The following is a 22574-nucleotide window of genomic DNA, read 5'->3' as shown; positions in this document are numbered from 1 at the left end:
TTGCATCCCTGTTCAGCACAGGGAGAAATGAGAATGTCAACACTGATTCCTTCAAGGCATGGCTTAAAAATTCAGGCCCCAAACTCATCAAACAGAACACAATAACCTTTTCTGACATACTTAAATAAAAAATTAATAGTGCTGGCAAACAAAAACAACAAAAACAAAAACAAACAAACAAAAAAATCACCAACCAACCAACACCAAATTTGAACTGTTCAAGATAAACAGGCACATCTAGCAAAACAAGTTCTCAGGAGTACAGGTAGAAGCAGTTCACCTAGCATATCTGAGTGGATGGTAACTTTTAGCCAACACGAACATCTGGAGATATGGTCTCTTCACTAGAAGAGGATATCTGACTCCAATATAAATTAAGTGGGAGATGTAGTGGAAAGTCTTATTTCAGACTACGTCCAAACTGACCCTCAGCCAGCATAATTCTCACAGTAGTTTTAGGCAGAAATTTACTCCCAGAACTTCTATTCTCCAGTGAAGATAAGGAAATTTGTGTGGTTGTGTTTATGTGGGTGGGTGAGCACATGTATTTCTTTAGGAAAAGGTAATCTATAGCATATATATTAGATTGAAATGTTTACAAAATCATATTCTTAACAAAGTTAGACTCATATAAGTGGCAAAAATCTTTTAGAAAACACCTCAATATTTACAGGTGTCTAGTGACATTTTTCTGGAAGGCACTAGTTATTTCACAACAAGATCAGACCTAAGTATTTAAACTCTTGGTTACATAGGACTGTAGGCTTTACATATCTAGAAGACGCAGGTTTCCACTCCTGCTTTTAGTAAACCCATTAAAAGACACTCTTCTTCCTTTATGCATTTTAGATCTTTCTTGCAGACTTCTAACTTTCAGTGTTGTAGCACCTAGTTCCTTTTGTGGTCTAGTTGGATTTTCAGTGCTCCAACACTTAGCTGTGATGAAAATCATTAGAAGTTAGTTCTCATTTGCATTCATATTTTCATTATATAGCCATTCTCATTATCAACTGCCCAATTAGGATTTTGAAAAACCTAGCTGACATCTTTCTGCATGTTTGGAGAGTTACTATTTTTAAATATTTGGATCTTTGCCCTAATTTTCAAATTGCCTAGACTTGGAAGAGAATGGACACAAATTTCAAGAAAGATCAAAGGCAGTTGAAGCCTCTACAAGGTATTGCCGTTCTTACTCAGTTTGGTACTTCACACTACTCCTATTTCAGTACTTCAGAATTATTCAAGCAATCCAATAAAAACAGGATAAATCATACTGTGCTCCTTTATATGTTATTCTTCCTTATATTCCATTAAGTTTATGGATACATAGTAGTTGCTAATAAGATCTTTCTTTGCAAATAAAACCCCTTCTTCAAAATATTTGCAAGGGTATTAAATCTTATCTGTGGCATTTCAGCTGAGAATTACAGGCAGTTGTGGGTATGACATAGAGTCCGAAAATATGGCAAAGAGGACATTTAACCCTCTAGTAACTCACATTAAGTTCTCTCTGTTAACTTAAACCTTACATGATATTGCAGAAGAACAAAACTTTCAAGCTTGCTCAACAAGAATAGTTCATGTAGGCACTCCATAAAACTTCCAGAAATGGATCCAAGATGATAAATAAAAAACAGCACAGTGTGCCAAACTCAAAAACATGAAAAGACATTTTATTCGCAAACCCTTATGTGAGTTTCCTATATGTTTTTTCTCCTTGGAGATTTCTCTCGCCATCTCCATCTTTAATGTAGTCTTAGTTATAAGGGACATTTTGTTTTCTCACCTGAGGCATCCTAGAGATTGTAGGCAATCTACTCCCTGGTAGAGGTTCAAAAGTGAAGTACTTGCTTAAACACTAGTCTCTTTCATGCTCTTTTTGATTTCTTTCCTTGCATAACTCCTTCAGTTTTCCTCTGCCCGAACCAACTGAACTAATCCAGAGAAAAACAAACAAAACAAACAAACAAAACAAAAACAAAAACAAAAATTAAAAACTGAAAAAATTCACTGTGCTAGCCTGTTTAAAATATCAACTACAAGTATGCTCATAATTTATAAAATCAGGCAAAACAAAGCACAATCCTGTCATCTGCAGACTGCAGCTTCTCTCTGTTATTTACATTACTAAAGATTGTGAGATTGGAACCTCAGCATTGCAGGTCCAGATAAGGCACAAAACAAGATCTATACGTGATTACAGGGTGTTTACTGTATGGAATTGGGATTCTAGCAATTTGTAGTTGATACTTTTCATATATATTAAAGGAAAATGTGCAGTGTTGTGCTAAGCAAATTGAGAAAATCATGGAAATTACTCCTGTGCTCCAAAGGTTGGTTCTGTACTTGGAGAAATGAGGTAAGTGACTTTCATCAGGGCTCCTCACAGCAATCATTCCTCACAGCCTGTTGTTCATCCTTTACTAGCTGCACAGATAATGTACATTTTCAAAAATTGTTGTCTTATTAGATGATATCTTTCTTAAATCCAATTTGTTATTACTGCCCCAAATCAGTAAGTCAAATAGATGAAGAAAATTTATTTTAATACATATATTTAGTTAAAGTAACCAAGTTTGTCATAGCTTCTCCACATCCCCAGGACTTGAATTCACAGTAGAAAAGACATTTAATTCCTTCAGGATCATTTGGAAAGGATTGGCTTTGTGCAAATGAAGCTAAACAATCAGTTTACCAGGAAAAGAGAATATCTCAGTCTAACAGGATGTTGATTTTGAAAAGGCATAACTCAGAAACTTTTTTGCTCCCTAGGATGGTCTTAAACACCTTGGAGGAGGTTTGGTGTCCTGAGGTTTTTTGTCTGTGTATTCATCAGCTGAAAGTTGATCTGATGTTTCTAATCTGAGTTTAATTAAGGTGAAAAAAAATCAACGAAAATTTCAATTACTTGCAGCTCTATATAGTAGTAAGTACACACCATTCAACATGACATTCAACACTGCAAATACCTGGTTAAAAACCATGCACTTCTAATTACTTAAAGGAAATTGGAAAAGTCTGAGCAACACGTTGTGAGTTCCTTGCTGTAAATACAGGTGATCCCAACACAAAAATGCTGGGAATTGCTTCAAAGGCAGGTGCTATTGCAGGGTATTACATTTTCAACACAGTTAAGAAACAAAGCAGCAAAACTGAAATCTGACCAGCTTACTTTTACATTTTTTTCTCTTTTGACAAAATTTTCTCAATTAAGTACTACTTGAGTTAAAATGGTTTGCATTAATTTTATCAACTAATAACAGTACCACAAATAGCTGCACTTAGAGCAGACTTTAAACACGCCATCCACTGAAGAAGGGTATCAGTCTTAAATTGTTCCAATGCATTTGCAATATGAAATTATGAAATCCTGGTAAAAATGAAAAATCTTTGCAGTATTCATAAACTGAACAGACACACCTGCACTGGAAGGCCGTGATTCTTGAACTGAAGCCATGTTGAGAAAACCTTTCAAAAAAGGACATGCAGAGTTATCTCCTGTATTCACGAGAAGAGATTAAAAGCACAGAAATTAAATCTCAATCCTGATCTCACTGACAACACACATTTATCAAGTAATCAGCAAGTTTGTTACTTCAGTACAATATTGTCATTCTAACACTTCCTTTGTTATTATTCACAGCATTGCTGTCCTTTTTGACTGTTGCCTAAAATGCTGAATAGCAAAGACATTAATTGAAAAAATTTGTCAAACTGAAAAACATTCTGGCATGCAAAGCTTTTACACTTCAAATAAGCTCTCATAAATAGGTATTTAGTTTTAATAAAGCAGTTAATAAAGGTTAATTGCTGGCTGATAAAAATATGTGCTTTAGCAAGCAGGAAGGAAAAATGAACCTGGTCAATCTAGTTTTTATCTAGGTGTTACACAGGCAATAAAGTCCTATAATCATTTTAACATATTAAGACTTTATGGATTTACTATTAGTACTTGAAAACAAATGGGCAATTATTAATTCATTGAACAGTCTTCATAACAATGCTCACCATGTTTAAAATGTACGGCAATTGCAAAGATGTTATACATAGAATAAGTCTAACAGAACAGTTATTTAAAATTGCCAAAATATTTCAGTTTTTCAGCGCATTTCAGTAATTGCAGAATGAAGAAGTAAACTTGAAAACTTTGTAGTATTTTGTTATGGTTTATGTAGATTGGTCTTTCTAAAGAAGTACTTGAACTTCTGGTATTGCATTTTATGAATACTTCAGACATCCACATAATGGAATGCGATCTCCTAAGTAAAAAAAAATGAAACTGAGTTATAAAGTTTAGAATGGTACTCCCTAAGCTGCTAACTGAAAAACCTATCCATGGTTTGGAAACGATCCATTTTTCCCTGTTCTCACCTCGTTAGTATCAAAACAATAATCCTTTGGGTAAAAAATATAGTGGATGTATTTTTGGATATTATACAGTTTCAAATATTTTCAAAAAACAGCCTACAAGCTATTGAATTCTTTCTAAAATACTTTTGAGTTTCACTTTAGATTTTCCTGAGAGTATTTCGTCTTGTGGTAGGCAATATATATATATATATATATATTTTTTTTTTCTCACTGCTAATCAAACCTTTTAGTACAAATTATTCGTGCCCCAGTGAATTGGTATTCCCATAAATTTATTAGATCATGTTCAGATATCCTGCAGAAGTTAAGTCTCTGAGAAGAACCAGAGTGCTGACTTTCTTTTTCCTCTGAGATGTATAAGAATAAACAATTACTCAGAAGTAAAATGTACTGGTTTCAGTTAGGATAGAGTCAATTTTCCTTCTAGTAGCTGGTAGGGTGCTATGTTGGATTAGGATGAGAAGAGTGCTGATAACATGCTGATGTTTTAATTGTTGCAGAGCAGTGCTTACACTAAACACTTTTCAACTTCTTGCTCTGTCCTGCCAGCGGGCAGACTAGGGGTGCAGCAAGAGCTGTGAGGGGACAGACCCAGGACAGCTGACCCAAACTGGCCAAAGGGGTATTCCATACCATCTGACATCATGCTAAACAATATATAGGGGTGGCTAGCGGGGGTGAGGGGACCAGCTGCTCTGGGATAGGCTGGGCATTGGTCAGCGGGTGGTGAGCAATTGCATTGTGCATCACTTGTTTTGTACATATTATTATTATTATTATTATTATTATTATTATTATTATCATCATCCGGTCTTAATAAACTGTCTTTATCTCAACTCACAGGCTTCACTTTTTTGTTTCTCTCCCCCATCCCAGAGAGGGAGGGGGGAGAGTGAGCGAATGGCTGTATGGTGTTTACCTGCCAGCCAGGTTAAACCACAACAGTCTTTTTGGCACCCAAAGTGGGGCTCGAAGGGTTGAGATAACGACAGATCTGACCAGAGTGTGTGAAACTAAAACTGGTATAAATATTATACCTGCTTAATAGTTGCTTTCACAATGTTGATTGCTTTAATCTAAAGTCTGCTGTGCCTGTTTTCCAAATTGAGTTTTATAGCACATTACTTACTGTATGTGCTCCCTGTTGTGCTGTTTATCCTTTCCGGGCCCTGGTTTAAGATTGTTATGGTACTATGCGGTGTAACAATGGCTTATGATATGATGAAATTTCTGGTCATGACCCTAACCTGGTATTTGTACTCAGCACTGTCGTTGACTCTATACTTTGGGAACCATATCTCGGAAACTATTAACAATTACACCTATTGCCTTTTTTCGTCAGGGAGCCAATCTGTGGAGGGGACAGGCGAAGATATTTTTTTCTACTTGTTCACTCTCCCTTTCTCCTTCACCACCCTCTTACCCCCCAAGCTAGTTACAAAATTTCTCCGAGATGTTGAATATCCTTGGGACGTTCAGACTAACATGGTGTTATTGTTATGTCTCCTGAATGCGCTTCAGGTTTTGTTTAAGGTTAAACAACTACTTAGGAATCTCATCCAGAGATCTGTCCTAAGGCGGGATAATTGTGAGTGGCAGGGAGTGTGGGAGGATATGGGCAGGTTTCTAGAGCAGTGGGCACTTCCAGTGTTTTGGAAATTCACTCCTGAACAGCTGCAAAATCCTAAAAAACTGGTAGAATGCTTGAAAAAAGGGTGTCATGACTGGCAGTTCCAAAGAGACACAAATCACTGTAGCGTGCTGGGGTCTGGCCTATACCTATCGAGCTGCAATTGATGCTACTATCAACCTAGTGACAGACCCTGTGGCCACTCCAAGTCCTGTGACAGGCCCAATGGCCACTCCAACCCCTACGATGGACCCTGCAGCTGCTCCGGCTCCCTCAGCCGCTCCAGCTCCTGCAGCTGCTCCAGCTCCTGCAGCCGCTCCAACCTCTGTGATGGGCCCAGCGTGTATTCCAATCCCTGTGGCAGGCCCTGTAGCTGGGTCAGAGAAACGAGCTGTAGCAGTGCAAGTTGCCCCTGTAGACAAGGTTAAAAAAATGGTATAGAAATTCAGGTCGTTTAGAACGCAGAGAGTCTTCTGCTAGGTCTAGGTATCGAGAAGACGAGGCTGGGCCATCAGAGGTGCAGGAGGATGAAGATGAGGATGTCGAAAAAGCAACAGTACTTACCCGAAACCTATACCAGCGTGAGCTACGAGACGTGCGAAAAGATTTTGGTCGCTGCATAGGTGAGCAGCTTCTCACCTGGCTGCTCCAGTGCTGCGACACCGGAGCCAATTGTGTGGAATTAGAGGGCAGGGAAGCCAGGCGGCTGGGATCCCTTGCTAGAGATGCAGGCATTGACAAAGCAATTGGAGATGGAACACGACCTTACGGCCTCTGGAAGTGTCTCCTGTCAGCTGTGAAGGAAAAGTATCCCTTCAAGGAAGAACTTGTATGTCTACCAGGCAAATGGACCACTATGGTGAAGGGAATCCAGTACCTGAGGGAATTAGCTGTACGGGAGGTGACTTATGAGGACCTAGACAACGGACAAATATCCACAGATCCAGATGAAGTCAAGTGTACACGACCGATGTGGCGGAATTTTGTACGGAGTGCACCATCATCATATGCCAGCTCATTGGCAATCATGGCCTGGAAAGAGGATGAGGAATCCACAGTGGATGAAGTAGCTAAACAACTCTGGCAGTACAAAGAAAGTCACTCCTCTTCCTCACAGGCCTGTGTCTCAGCTGTGGAGAAACTTTCTGAAGAGGCCCACCAACTTAAAGAGAGTGTATTTTTTATCCCCACCTGCACAAACCAGTGTCTCAGCTATCAGGGGTAAGCGTTCATCTGTGCAAGGAAGACGATATGGTGGGTACACACCCCGTGCCACCCTGTGGTTTTACCTACGTGACCATGGACAGGACATGAGAAAATAGGACGGAAAATCTACCTCAACCCTAGAGGCATGGGTATGTGAGTTGCAAAAGAAAACAATCGGGAAAAAGGGGTTCTCTGAAAAGTTTGCTGCTCCAACTTCCAGCAGGCAGTCCTTTAGACACAGAAACGGAGATTCTGACCAGGATTAGAGGGGCCCTGCCTACAGCCAGGGGGAGGAAAGGGACAACCGAGTTTATTGGACTGTGTGGATTCGGTGGCCTGGCATATCAGACGCACAGAAATATAAGGCTTTAGTAGACACTGGTGCACAGTGTACTGTAATGCCATCAAGCTATAAAGGGCCAGAACCCATCTGTATTTATGGGGTGATGGGAGGATCGCAGCAGTTAACTGTATTGGAGGCTGAAGTGAGTCTAACTGGGAATGAGTGGCAAAAGCACTGTACTGTGACTGGCCCGGATGCTCCGTGCATCCTTGGCACAGACTGTCTTAGAAGAGGATATTTCAAGGACCCAAAAGGACTCCGGTGTGCTTTTGGCATAGCTGCCTTAGAGACAGAGGATATTAAACAGTTGTCTACCTTGCCCGGTCTCTCAGAGGACCCTTCTGTTGTGGGGTTGCTGAGGGTTGAAGAACAGCAAGTGCCAATCGCTACCACAACTGTGCACCGGCGGCAATATCGCACCAACCGAGACTCCCTGATTCCCATCCATAAGCTAATTCGTCAATTGGAGAGCCAAGGAGTGATCAGCAAGACCCATTCACCTTTTAATAGTCCCATATGGCCAGTGTGAAAGTCTAATGGTGAGTGGGGACTAACAGTGGACTATCGTGGCCTGAACGAAGTCACGCCACCACTGAGTACTGCAGTGCCGGACATGCTAGAACTCCAGTATGAACTGGAATCAAAGGCAGCCAAGTGGTATGCCACAACTGATTTAGCTAATGCATTTTTCTCCATCCCTCTAGCAGCAGAGTGCAGGCCACAGTTTGCTTTCACTTGGAGGGGTGTTCAATACACCTGGAATCGGTTGCCCCAGTGGTGGAAACACAGCCCTACCATTTGCCATGGACTGATCCGGTCTGCACTGGAGCACAGGGAAGCTCCTGAACATCTGCAGTACATCAATGACATCATTGTGTGGGGTGACACAGCAGAGGAAGTTTTCGAGAAAGGGAAGAAAATAGTCCAAATCCTTCTGAAGGCCGGTTTTGCCATAAAACAGAATAAAATCAAAGGACCTGCACGAGAGATCCAGTTTTTAGGAAAAAAATGGCAAAATGGATGTCGCCAAATCCCAATGGATGTGATCAACAAAATAACAGCTATGTCTCCATCAACTAGCAAAAAAGAAACACAAACTTTCCTAGGTGTCGTGGGGCTTTGGAGAATGCACATTCCAAATTACAGTCTGATTGTAAATCCTCTGGACCAAGTAATCCATTAGAAGAATGCTTTTGAATGGGGCCCTGAGCAACGACAAGCCTTTGAACAAATTAAACAGGAAATAGTTCATGCAGTAGCCCTTGGGCCAGTCCAAACAGGACCAGATGTAAAGAATGTGCTCTACACCGCAGCCAGGGAGAATGGCCCCACCTGGAACCTCTGGCAGAAAGATCCTGGGGAAACTCGAGGTCTACCCCTAGGGTTTTGGAGTCGGGGATACAGGGGATCTGAGGCCCACTACACTCCAACTGAAAAGGAGATATTGGCAGCATATGAAGGAGTTCGATCTGCTTCGGAAGTGGTCGGTACTGAAGCGCAGCTCCTCCTGGCACCCTGACTGCCGGTACTAGGCTGGATGTTCAAAGGAAGGGTCCCCTCTACACATCATGCAACTGAGGCTACATGGAGCAAGTGGGTTGCACTGATTACTCAGCAGGCTCGAATAGGAAACCCCAGTCGCCCAGGAATCTTGGAAGTTATTATGGACTGGCCAGAAGGCAAATACTTTGGGATATCACCAGAGGAGGCGGTGGCCTGTGCTGAAGAAGCCCCACTGCACAATAAGCTACCAGAAAATGAGAAGAAATATGCCCTGTTCACTGATGGGTCCTGTTGTACTGTGGCAAAGCATCGGAGATGGAAAGCTGCTGTATGGAGTCCTACACGACGAGTTGCAGAAGCTGCTGAGGGAGAAGGTGAATCGAGTCAGTTTGCAGAAGTGAAAGCCATTCAGCTGGCCTTAGATATTGCTGAACGAGAAAAGTGGCCAGTTCTCTATCTCTATACTGATTCATGGATGGTAGCAAATGCCCTGTGGGGGTGGTTACAGCAATGGAAGCAGAACAACTGGGAGCGCAGGGGCAAACCCACTTGGGCTGCTGCATTGTGGCAAGATATTGCTGCCCGGGTAGAGAACCTGGTTGTAAAGGTACGCCATGTAGATGCTCATGTGCCCAAGAATCAGGCTAAAGAAGAACATCGAAACAACCAGCAGGTGGATCAGGCTGCTAAGATTGAAGTGGCTCAGGTGGACCTGGACTGGCAACATAAAGGTGAATTATTTATAGCCCGATGGGCCCATGACACCTTGGGCCATCAAGGTAGAGATGCAACATACAGATGGGCTCGTGACCGAGGGGTGGACCTGACCATGTACACTATAGCACAGGTTACTCATGATTGTGAAACGTGCTGCAGTCAAGCAAGCCAAATGGTCAAAGCCTCTTTGGTATGGAGGACGATGGCTGAAATATAAATATGGAGAGGCCTGGCAGATTGATTACGTCACACTCCCTCAAACCCGCAATGGCAAGCGCCACGTACTTACAATGGTGGAAGCAACCACCGGATGGCTGGAAACATATCCTGTGCCCCATGCCACCGCCCGGAACACTATCCTGGGCCTTGAAAAGCAAGTTCTATGGCAACATGGCACCCCAGAAAGAATTGAGTCAGACAATGGGACTCATTTCTGAAACAACCTTATAGACACTTGGGCCAAAGAACATGGTATTGAGTGAGTGTATCACATCCCCTATCATGCACCAGCCTCCGGGAAAGTTGAACGATACAATGGACTGTTAAAGACTACATTGAAAGCAATGGGTGCTGGGACATTCAAAAATTGGGATACACATTTGGCAAAGGTCACCTGGTTAATCAATACTAGAGGATCTGCCAACCAAGCTGGAACTGCCCAATCAAACCTGTTACGTACTGTAGAAGGGGATAAAGTTCCTGTAGTGCACGTATGAAACATGCTGGGTAAAACAGTCTGGGCTACTCCTGCCTCAGAAAAAGGCAAACCCATTCGTGTGATTGCTTTTGCTCAGGGACCTGGATGCACGTGGTGGGTAATGCAAAAGAATGGGGAGGTCCGGTGTGTACCTCAAGGGGATTTAATACTGGGTGAGAATAGCCCATGAGTTGAATTGTATTGTGTTAATTATTATATAATACTGTATGTCATCACTACCATGACTGTTATATACCATAGATGAAAATGGTGATTAATTAGAAGGTATTGGAAAGAGTGTAACCTGAGCATGACATAAATGGTATGGAATAAGGGGTGGATATATGTCCTGCTTTCAGTTAGGATAGAGTCAATTTTCCTTCTAGTAGCTGGTAGGGTGCTATGTTTCGGATTAGGATGAGAAGAGGGCTGATAACATGCTGATGTTTTAATTGTTGTAGAGCAGTGCTTAGCAGTGCTTAGCAGTACTAAGCACTTTCCAGATTCTTGCTCTGTCCTGCCAGCAGGCAGACTAGGGGTGCAGCAAGAGCTGGGAGGGGACAGACCCAGGACAGCTGACCCAAACTGGCCAAAGGGGTATTCCATACCATCTGACATCATGCTAAACAATATATAGGGGTGGCTAGCCGGGGTGAGGGGACCAGCTCTGGGATAGGCTGGGCATTGGTCAGTGGGTGGTGAGCAATTGCATTGTGCATCACTTGTTTTGTACATATTATTATTATTATTATTATTATCCTGTCTTAATAAACTGTCTTTATCTCAACTCACAGGCTTCACTTTTTCATTTCTCTCCCCCATCCCGGAGAGGGAGGGGGGAGAGTGAGCGAACGGCTGTGTGGTGTTTAGCTGCCGACCAGGTTAAACCACAATGCTTTCTCTGTATTTATCTCCTCTTTCAGTAACACAGAAGAATGTGACTCCACATTTGTGCCATGAAATTGCTGCTGAGGTTTTGGCGAAAGAAGGCTGCTGAAAAATTCCTGTACAAGACTTCTTGGAGTTATTGTACACCCAGATGGCATGGAGAAATGGATGGAAATGCTGCTTTCAGCAGATTTGCATTCAGACAGGTGTGGGGTGCAGGTGATGCAGCATTCACAGAAGTAAGGTTTCGGATAGAACATGCTTTAGACTTCCTCCAGAGCAAGGGGGCACCTGGAGTCTGAAGACAGATTTATAGATTGTCCCAGCTCTGCATAAAAATACACATTTGGGTTTAATTTTTTCATCTAGAGAAGTTGCACCTGATGAAAAGAGGAAGAGAGGCCAGTCAAAGGGATACAGGTTTATGGAAGAATTATGTATGATTCTGACTTTTCTGCCTATTGTCATGGGATAAAATGGCATGCTTAACCACGCAACAGTACTCTAAATATCTATGAGTTCAGAGGATAGTTACCAGCATTCTGTGCTCTTAAATACTGGTCATCTTTTAGATAGCTAATTTTCATCCTTACCTGTGTAGAAATTCACTTCCTTTCTGGTTTTTGTATAGCCCAGATGCTTCAGTGATAGTATCAGTGGGATTTTCAGAAGTGCTTGTAAAGTTTTCTACTGAAACAATGATAGAATTAGTCTTAGAATGAGTTTATTTCCAAAGGATGGATAGTTGAAATCAGTTGGCCCCTCTGGGACAGGTGGACATTCACACTTAAATAGCTGATAGTTTTGCAAGCTCTACATTAGTTTCTGTTAATAGCTTCCTGAAAACCAAGCCCACTCAAAGCTTCTTGGCTCATGAATTTAAACATCAAGGGACCTAAATAATTAGGCTCTTCTGAAAAATCTTTGCCTCTTGCTAAATGAAGCAAATCAGGATAAGATGTCAGGAACTACAAGGAGGAAAAAAAGAAAGAAAGAAACAAACAAAGAAATAAAAAAAAAAAAAAAGAAAGGTTATTTTGTTATAATTTCCTCTATTAAGTGTCCTGGGAATTTAGATTAAATACAGAACAAATATAACACTGCTGAAAGAAACAAAGGCTAAGAAATAATAGTAATAGTAATAGTAATAGTAATAATAATAATAATAATAATAATAATAATAATCTTATCTTGTATTTGGAATCAGTCATTCCTCTTTTTCTTTTGGGGCCAAAAGGCAGGAGTGGAGCTCTATTCAGTGTTCTTATCAACTAGTATGTAATACTTTGTCACATATTAAAGTAGTCCTTCTATTCAGCTTTTACAAGCTAAATAACTTTGTTTCTTACAATCTGACAAAACCACTGAGTATACTGATAAAAACTATTGTTGATCCTATCCAAACGCTGAAAAAACAGAGGTTACGTATAGCCATTTACAAGAAATGGGATTAAGCAGTTGATGACTAAAATGCCTCTGCAACTTTCTATCTCTATTACATCCCCACTATTTATATGATTTTATTTCATTTCGTCTCTGCTCATTGCTTTTGCTACTAAGCTGCCACTTTGCATTATGTCCTACTCTCCTGTTCCCACAATGAACAACCACTGCTAATTCCACCTAAATGCATGTCCCCTTGCTTGCATAAGGGGAACCTGCTAAGACCTCTTCAAGTCAGAGTGCTCAGTGATTCCTTCTACACTCATACAGCCTTTCCACAGCTGGCAAAAGTTACTTGCTTTTCCACTGTTAAAAGACAACTATGTTTCACAATGAAAACACTGCATTTCCAAAATCCCTCTTGCCTTCCTGCTAAGACTACTTCCTCAGAAAGCGGTAAAGTCAAATCTTACTGGGAAACAGCACATAAACAATTCAGACATGCAAACCTAGTGACAAGAAGGCTAGAGAAGTTATAAGGTAAAGCTTTCTGTGGGTGCATATAAAACTGCTGGAAACAGTATTTGTGCTTTAGTTTCTGTCAGCTGCTAACTGGGACTGAACTTTGCCAGGCTAGATAGTGAACAGAAATGAGATACAGCCCCTGTCTCGAGACTGTTGGTACTCACAGACAAAAGAAAAGTCGTAGTATGAATCTGATCATCTCTTCTACAAATTGGTTTCTAATTTCCCGACAATCAATAACAAAGTTTTTAATAAAACCTAGAGAAACTCCACCTATCAAAGGAATCACAAAGCATAAAATCACATTATTATAAAGATTTTTTCATTTTTAATAACTGTAGAGAGAAATATACAGAGAAAATCAATGTCAAAAATTTTCAAGGCTCTCTGAAGGAATTAAAACCACTAATTATTTCAGAATAAATTCAAGGACTCCCAGATTCCCATTGAAAAATTAAATCAAGTACGTATAACTCAATATTTCATTGTTTTGCAAGAGACTTTCAAGTAATTATGGGTGGAATATGTTAAATCTCATGCAACATAAATCACTATACAATAAATTGTTTTTGATGGTGAAGCAGGGGGATTTACATTTCACTTAATATCAAATGTAGAAAACTTACCCTTAATCAAATGTGGCAAGGTTGCTGTAATTAACAATTCATTGTAAGGGATCATTCCACATTTTTAAAGGCTGAGATTTAATGACTCTGTAAGTAGGACCTCCTGACAATTTCATGATCCTTTTTTTTCTGGTCAGATTGAGAATGAGAATATGTTCTGTAAAATTCTAAGTGTTTGAGGCTAGGCTTTTCCAGTGATGGGTGCTGGCCCTAGGAAGTTCAGCCAAACAACAGTCTGTGAAATTCAATATGGAAGAATATTATCACCATAAATTGTGGATTAAGGTATTTAGCTGCCAAATGATACACACCAGGCTATACATTTGCAGCAGAGTAAATCTTTTTCATTAACATTTAAGAAATCTCTGACTTTGCCTGCTATACCAACTCTACAAATGTTCTGAGACTTTTCTGAATCATTAAATTGGTTAGGATCCATTCATAATGGTTGACAATTAAAATAATTCCCTTATAATTTTACACATTTTGTTGTTTAAATTAATTTAAATATTTACAATGAATTCCACTTTCATAACATATTATGGGTCTGCTCATTTTTTGTAAAGGTTGAAAAGTGATCAAGAAATAAAAATCACCAAGGGATATTGGATGCAACAGACTAAAATGCATACTCCTAATGCTTCCTAGTCTATATCAATAACTTAGATGAGTAAAATCAACAAAACATCTTTTGAAAAGTTCGTTTAGCATTCAGACACCAGTTTGGTGTGAGACATGCTGTGGCTTCCACAAGTAAAAGCATTCACTCAGATTAAGTCTGAGAAATGCGTAATACTCAACCCTGTCTTAACCACAGGTTAAGACGTGCATGCCCCCTGGTAAATCAACATCACAGCTGGCAGCCATTTTGCCACATGGCAAACCTGAGCTTTCTTCTTTCGAGCCTCTCCTCTGCTCTTAGGATTGCTGTCCCTTGCAGTGGATACATCTTCTTCTCCTCCTTGCAATGGTGCTGCTGTCTATCTGCCATAGAGATAAAATGGTGACGTGATAGCCCCACAAAGCTCACAGAGTTTGTGTGACCTGACTCTGATTTTGAATGTGATCTCCGTGCTTGGTGCTGCTCTAGATGAAGAAATCAAGAATGAAAAAGATGGCAAGAGCTGCCCAGATAACGGGAGCGTGAAAGAAAATGATACATTTATTTATTTTTAATTCTATTTATTTATTTATTTATTTTAAGGGGAGAGCAGGGAGAAGGGAAAGTAAAGGGAAATAGTGTAAACTGCCTTTTTAAAGCATAGTCAGAGCCATGAGAGCTGAGTTTTACTACTGGCACTGCCCACCTGTGAAGCTTTGGGCAGGCACCCTTCCCAGCCCATGCCTTGTTTAGCCCTTTGGGGACTGCAAGGTGGGAGAAGAAAAGGATGTGCTTACCTCTGGGTTGAGTGGGGCTGGCTTCTGCTATGCGCATGAAGACAAGATCTCCTCCCCAAATTCAGGAGGGAATAGAGAGTATATGTTCTTTGTGATTTGCATGAAAAATAAGGTCCAAATTTTTGAGTTGGAAAACCAGTTGCATTGATCCTGCTGGAAACAGAAAACAAGACTTGAAATAGCAAGAACAACAATACCAACAGCAGCGGAAACATCCACCCACACAAACCTGCCTAATCCAAAATAGTTGAACACTTTTACAAACACATTGAACAAAGAAGTCTGCCCAGACTAAGCTTGTGTCTGGGAAAGTTTAAACTAAAGGAGGTTCCTGAGGAGGAAATTTAGGATACCAAGAGGCTCATCATTTAAAGTGTTTTGCAGTTCTAAAAGCACAGCTGCTGTGATGCCATTTGGAGAAAGGAACACATCCATGGTAGCAATTAGTGACAGTTTGCTTCAGCACAGGGAGGACTTTATCAGGTTCTGAACACAAGTTTTATCTGTATGTGAAAGCTCCAATGCTCTCATGCTGTAAGGGAAATGGTAATAGTTCTACATACATATGTTTTCAGTGCAATTAGAATAAATCCTCTTTTTATTCTAGTTATTTATGCCACATTAGAAGAAGCATTTAAAAAGGAAAGGAAATAGGCAAGGTGGAGGATGAACAGCTCTTCCTGCCTTCCTGTCTCTTCTGAGCAGACAAGGTTACTGTGCTCTGTCTCCTTCTTTGCACAAAACACGTTTCAGATGGAAACCTGGTCACAGCAGGGCAAAAGGCACTGCACTAGGCATGGATCCAGCAGGCATGTCTCATTCCTGTTCTTCAGAGGAGTGGAGGAAACTGCTTCAGAATGTTTCATGGGGCAAGTGCAGCCTATGAGTCTTGGGACAACCATTGCTGAAGAGAAGGAAGCTAGCAGCCACTTGTCCCAAATAAGTCTTCAGCCCACACTGAGGCCTCCAGTGAATTTTATTCCTTTTTCCTTTTTTTTTTCTTCCTTCTCTATAGATGGCAATTCTCATCCCACTTAAGGGAATAAGTCAGTAGAAGTGGGAAACTAAAGCTCATCCAAGAGGCCTCTTGCCTAAGTAGGAAATGAATGAGTTTTAAAAAAGTCTTTATGGTCATCTGAACTCTATATGCTATATGCTATAGGAATCTGGGACTCCTCAGCCAAGCAACTATAAAGTCAATATTCTTTAGGAGTTTATTATTCTGCTGAGACTTTAGCAACACAGCAACATGCTGCTTTTTTTATTATTATTTTTTATTATTATTTTTATTTTTTAACATTAGAGCTACCGAACAGTAAAAAAGATGTTTCACGGTTGTTGGAAAAAAAAACCTGTAACCTGGAAAAAAAAAAAAACAACTGGAAAAATAACCTGTATTCAGCTCTACTGAAGCAAACCAATTGGGAGATATGTTTCTTTTTGCTAAACACAAAATGGAATAAAGGAAAAAAAGCCCTACTGCATTGTGTGTCAATTGGTAGTTAAAAGTTTTTGTGTCCTTGTAAGTAGCTTTTCACTTTGGTCATAAGAGAGACAACAAAAACACATGCTTCAGCTTTGTTTGACAGTTTGCATCTACACTTGCTAAAACGATGTTACAGAATCACAAGCTGTTCAGTTTCTGTACTTTTAAATCTTTCTGTTGCTCTACTGGCATGCACTTTTCCCCCCTCACCAACAGCCATGAGTGCACATTTAGCATGAGAATCAGCCTAGTGGTCGTCCTGATCTGTGAAGTCAAAGCAAGAGTGGAAAGGGATCATTAGCTGTTGCCAGCCTCAGTGGGAGGGCCCATGAAACAACCAAAGAGCTACCAAGGGAAGAGAGGTATTCTATAGCTTACTAAAAAGTATAAGGAACGATAAGCATTCTACTGTGCTGATAATATTCACGTAGTATGAAAAGAATACTTTTTATTTTTTAACTTCAGAAAAATCTATACCCCATGTCCTCATGTCAACTCTGTTGTTTTTCCTTCCTATCAAGTTGCAAAATTAACTGCATTTTTTACACCCCACTGGCACAGAGCAAAGCAGCACCCATTTAAAAGGAGTAAAACAAAAAAGTAAAAGGAAAAAAGTTGAGTGTGTGGAAGCTTGTTCTTAAAACAGTGTTGCTTCACTCATGTGAGATTTTAGTGTCATGCTGTTCAAAGATAAGCATATTCCTAATACATTCCTTCCTCATTGTTATGTTCCTTCACTCTAGCAGGGTAATACCTTGTTACTTCTGCAGTAAACTTTCACCTCTGAGGGTGAAAAAGAAGATTCCTTAAGTCTTAGCCTGTAACAATGGTAATTAATTAGCTATTCAGCTGTAGTCTATAGACAGATGAGTTTAAAATAGCTGAGCACCAGAAGGAGCAATATAGGAACAGCTGCAGCAGCTGGGAAGCAAAGGCTTGACTATAAATTGGAAAGGCTCTTTCCCCGTGGCAAAAGAGAAGAAGAATGCCTCTGTCTATGAAGAGGCCAGCAGCTAGTCTAGTAGGAGCAGAAACATGGGAGAGAATAACAACAGTCTTCCCTGATTCACAGGAAGGAGCTGACAGTTCACACCACGGAGGTCAGCAGTAGTAACTAAGATATTTAGCCAACAAACGAGCAGAGCAAGAACCTGAAAATGCACTGCACAGTCTTAACCTCTAAGTGAAGCTGAGAGAGTATGCCCATATATTACTTTTAAAAGTACTCAGTATGCTCAAATACTGATATTAATGCTTGGAAAATGCTAGATAAGGTCACATTAAAAAGTGTGCGAGCCTCATTTCACACCAGGGAAGGTATCAGGTGACATGTACTAAGAACTGCAACTCACTCATGCGCTAGAATAATAAATACACAAAAATACTACTGGGAGAAGAACTCTTTGAGAGCAGTCCTGCAGAGAGGGACTTGGGACTTGTTCTGCTGGACAAAAAGCTCAACATGAGCCAGCAGTGCACACTTTCAGCCCAGAAGGCCAACTGCATCCTGGGCTGCATCACCAGAGGGGTGACCAGCAGGTCAAGGGAGGTGATTGTCCCCCCTATACTTTGCATTTGTGAGGTCCCACTTGAAGTCCTGCATCCAGGTCTGAGGGCCCCAGCTCAAGAAGGATGTGGGTCCGTTAGAGTGTGGTGGTTTTATTTGGGTGGGTAACCAAGCTCCACCACAGCCACTCTCTTACTCCCCCTCCTCAAAGAGAAAGGAGGAGAAAATATGATAGAAAGGGCTCAAGGGTTGAGATAAGGACGGGGAGAGATTGCTCAACAATTATTGTGACAGGCAAAACACACTCAGAGTAGGGAGATAGAAAGTTTTATTACCTATTACTAACAAGCTAGAGAAGTGAGAAACAAAGAAAATAAATCAAAAACACCTTCCCTCCATCCACCCTCTTCCACCTCCCTCCCCAAGCAGTCCAGAGGAATGAGGGAATGGGGGCTGCGGTCAGTCCCTGACGCTTTGTCTCTTCTGCTCCTTCACGGTCACTCTCTGCCCCTGCTCCATGGGGGTCCCTCTCAGGGGATGCCATCCTTCCCAAACTGAGCCTGTGGGGGCTGCCCACAGGCAGCAGCTCTTCAAGAACTGCTTCCACATGGCTCCATACCACAGGGTCCATCCATCCCCCAGGAGCAAACTGCTCCAGCATGAGTCCCCCAAAGGCGGCAGCTTCCCCCTGAACCCCTGCTCCAGCGTGGGCTCCTCTCCACAGGCTGCAGCTCTGGCCCGGGGCCTGCTCCTGCGGGGGCTCTCCATGGGCCGCAGCCTCCTCCAGGCCACAGCCACCTGCTCCACCAGGGGCTCCTCCACAGGCTGCAGCGTGGAGATCTGCTCCATGTGGGACCCATGGGCTGCAGGGGGACAGCCTGCTCCACCAGGGGCCTCTCCACAGGCCGCAGGGGAACTGCTGCTGCATGCCTGGAGCACCTCCTGCCCTCCTTCTGCACTCACCTGGGGGCTGCAGGGCTAGCTCTTACTCCTCTGTCTCTCCCAACCGCTGTTCCTCAGCATTTCCCTTTCTTAAACACGATTTCTCAGAGGCACAAACAACATCACTTATTGGCTTCTCTCTAGCCAGTGGCAGGGCCCTTATCTAACATGGGGCAACTTCTGGATTCTTGTCACAGAAGCCACCCCTAGGGTCCCCTGCTACCAAAACCTTGCCATGTAAACCCACTACATAGAGCAGGTCCAGGGGAAGGCCACAAAGATGATCAGAAGGCTGGAGTACCTCTCTTAAGAAGATAGGCTGAGAGAGCTGCTGATGTCCAGCTAGCTGGAAGAAGAGAAGGCTCTGGGATGACCTTATTGCAGCTTTTCAGTACTTAGAGAGGGCTTATAAAAATGTGGAGAGCCACTTTTTGCTCGAGCAGACAATAATAGGACAACAGGGAATGTTTTTCAATTAAAAGATGGGAGATTTAGATTAGATGTTAGGAGGAAATTCTTCACTCAGAGGGTGGTGAAGCACTGGAACAGGTTGCCCAGAGAAGTTGTGGATGCCCCATCCCTCAAGGTGTCCAAGACCAGGTTGGACAAGGCCCTAGGCAACCTGATCTAGTGGGTGGCATCCCTGCCAATGGCAAGGGGTTGTAGCTGGATGGACTTTAAGATTCCTTCCAATCCAAGCTGTTCTAAGATGATTCCATGATTATATGAAAGTTACTCTCATCGTAAAAGCAGTGTGACCTAGCAATAACCATGGTGTTATCACAGAATCTCTGTAAGATCACAGCCCCAGGGGCATACGAGGGTGTTCAGGGTTTTGTCCAGTCAGGGCTTAAAACCCTCCAAGGGAGGGGATGAAAACAGCGCTATCTCCGAGATTGCTCTGAGGTGCTTCACTTTTTCTCATGTCTTATGTACAAAGCTTAGAGACCTAACAGCTGAGGGCTGAGAATTCTGGTCTGTTAGACCTTGTAATTAGGTGGTTACTTGAATTTCTTTGATCTCTCTAACCTGGTGGTAGTTTAGAGCAGTGTATTAATTGAATATGTATTCAAGGGTAGGGGACTTATATGAGTTTACTTGTACGCTTTCTTATTCATATATTTAGCTTCCTGGAGTGACTTCTTGGCAGTAACTTTCTTCTTGGCAGTAGTGAGCAAGGAGAGAATTCTAAGGGTAACGACCAAATGCAGGTGTCCTCACAAGAAATACAGGGAAATTAAACTAAACAAACCTGTTTTATACTCTATGAACTATTCCTTTCCACTTCCAAACAATGAATCAGGTAGTTAAATGCCCCATATTCCACTAATAAGCTAAAGCAAAAACTAGAATAAACACACACAACTAACTATTTCTTTCTAAAGTCTGAAACAAAGTTATTTCTTGTTTTCTTCAGACTTCCCTAAGGAAGAAGCTAGGGTTATTAGCAGCTTCTTCTGTAACAAGACGTCATTCACAGTTATGATTTGCCATGTCCCAAATCTCTGTTACATATCCAGAAGGTTGAAAGCTCTCATCTAAGCTGAAAGTGGGCTGACCTGCCAACTGTCTGCTCCTGTTAGCCGCTCCCACTGAGCTCCACCTCCTGCCTCTCCAGCCGCACTGTTCTGTGAAGTGCCCTAGCCAGGTCTGTGCTACTGGAAATTCTATTTCCAGGTTATGTCTGCTCTTTAGAAAGAGGAAATACAACAGCCAGAACTTGCCTGCAACATCTTTTTGATATTGTTGGAATTCAAAACACCCAAAATTGCAAGCTATTGATCAGAATGAGGACACTCTTGCCCCATGGTGCAAGTGGGGAGTCCATTTTCCTTATAAATATGAGGGAAAAGAATGCACACAAATATAACTGACGCAGAAATTAATTATGTTTAAGGCTTGAGTCTTTTCATCATCTTTCTGTGAGGTGCTAACAGTGAGCTCTTCTCTTTCTGGTCTTCTCTCTCTTCTTTTAAGTTTCAGACACCAGATGGCAAACATACTGTCACTGTGTATAACATGTAGAGAGAACAAGCACAACACAGCACTACTTAAATATAGTATAATTTCCTCCTGAAACCACAATGAATGTGTATATTCCTGTGAAGTACTTCCATTACAGTCGACAGTGGAAAGTAGTATAAGTTATTTGTAGTATTCTTCATAAACATACCTGTATATGAAGCTCTACTCCAAGTACCATGTCAGTTAGAGGTGTGATGTTTATTTGCAAACAATTTAAACTATAAAAACCTTCTCCAAACTGACTTGGATCCATGGAAAGGTGCCTCCCAAACTTGCACCAACAGCAACTGCTGCACAGTTCTGAAAAGATGTGAAATGCAGAAAAGCTACTGTGAAACCTCTGAAGCAGCAAAACATCTTCTGTGTGACTTCAATAGCTTAACTTAAAATACACAGGAGTCAATGGAGTTGCACTGAAATAAAAGTAGAAATGAATGAACGAACCACTGGACTGATATGCTAGAGACACACTTTCTGTTCTGAACTCCTCCACTGGCCTGTTAGATAAATTTACATGTATTAACCAGATATCTACAGACTCCCACTTGTTCTAAGTGTAATTTTAACAAAGGAAAATAAAAAAAAAGTGTTGTTTTTAAATTTTCACAATCGTACTGCCAGAAGCTGAAGGAAACTTGAGGTCCTTTAGATATTTTCTAGGCAATTCTTCTAGCCTGACTCTTAGCAGAAGAGGGCTCTGTTCAAAAAAGAAAAATAATTTCAAATTTTCTGTTAGATTCAAATACCAACATATAAGATGTGCCTTCTTCCTCCTAACACACAGCTTTTCAAAACAATTCTCCAGCTAAATGCAAATGCTGAGATTGAAATATTTCTGCACATGCCATTTAGTATCTAAAGCAGGAAGTCTAGGAGGCCAAAAGAAGTGAAAAATCTCCTCTGAGCCTGTCATTGATTAGAAGAACTGGCATGAAATTTAATGATGGAAGAAGGAATGAAAGAAAAACAAAAAAAAAACAACAAACAAACAAAACAAAACAAACAAACAAACAAAACACTTTCTGCTCCTTCCTGAACCCTCTTCAGTAACTTAATAAGAACTCTGAAACAAATAACATTCCACCCACAAAATAACTCTTTTATAATAAATTTATCCCCAAATATACAACCAGTCTAGGTACCAGATAAGGGTCAACCAGTTAGGCCAATGAATAACACTTTAATACACGAGCCAAAATACGCAGAACAATGTAAAAACAAGTTCAGATAGGAGCATGAGAGAAAGCCAAACTTTTTGTTTGGTTGGGCAGTTGCCAAAAATATTTGGTATTATAATAGCAGATTAAATACAAATGATTTTTCTGAA

This window comes from Cygnus olor, chromosome Z (genome assembly GCF_009769625.2).
Source record: "Cygnus olor isolate bCygOlo1 chromosome Z, bCygOlo1.pri.v2, whole genome shotgun sequence".
Taxonomy (NCBI): domain Eukaryota; kingdom Metazoa; phylum Chordata; class Aves; order Anseriformes; family Anatidae; genus Cygnus; species Cygnus olor.
This window is presented reverse-complemented; position numbering follows the sequence as displayed.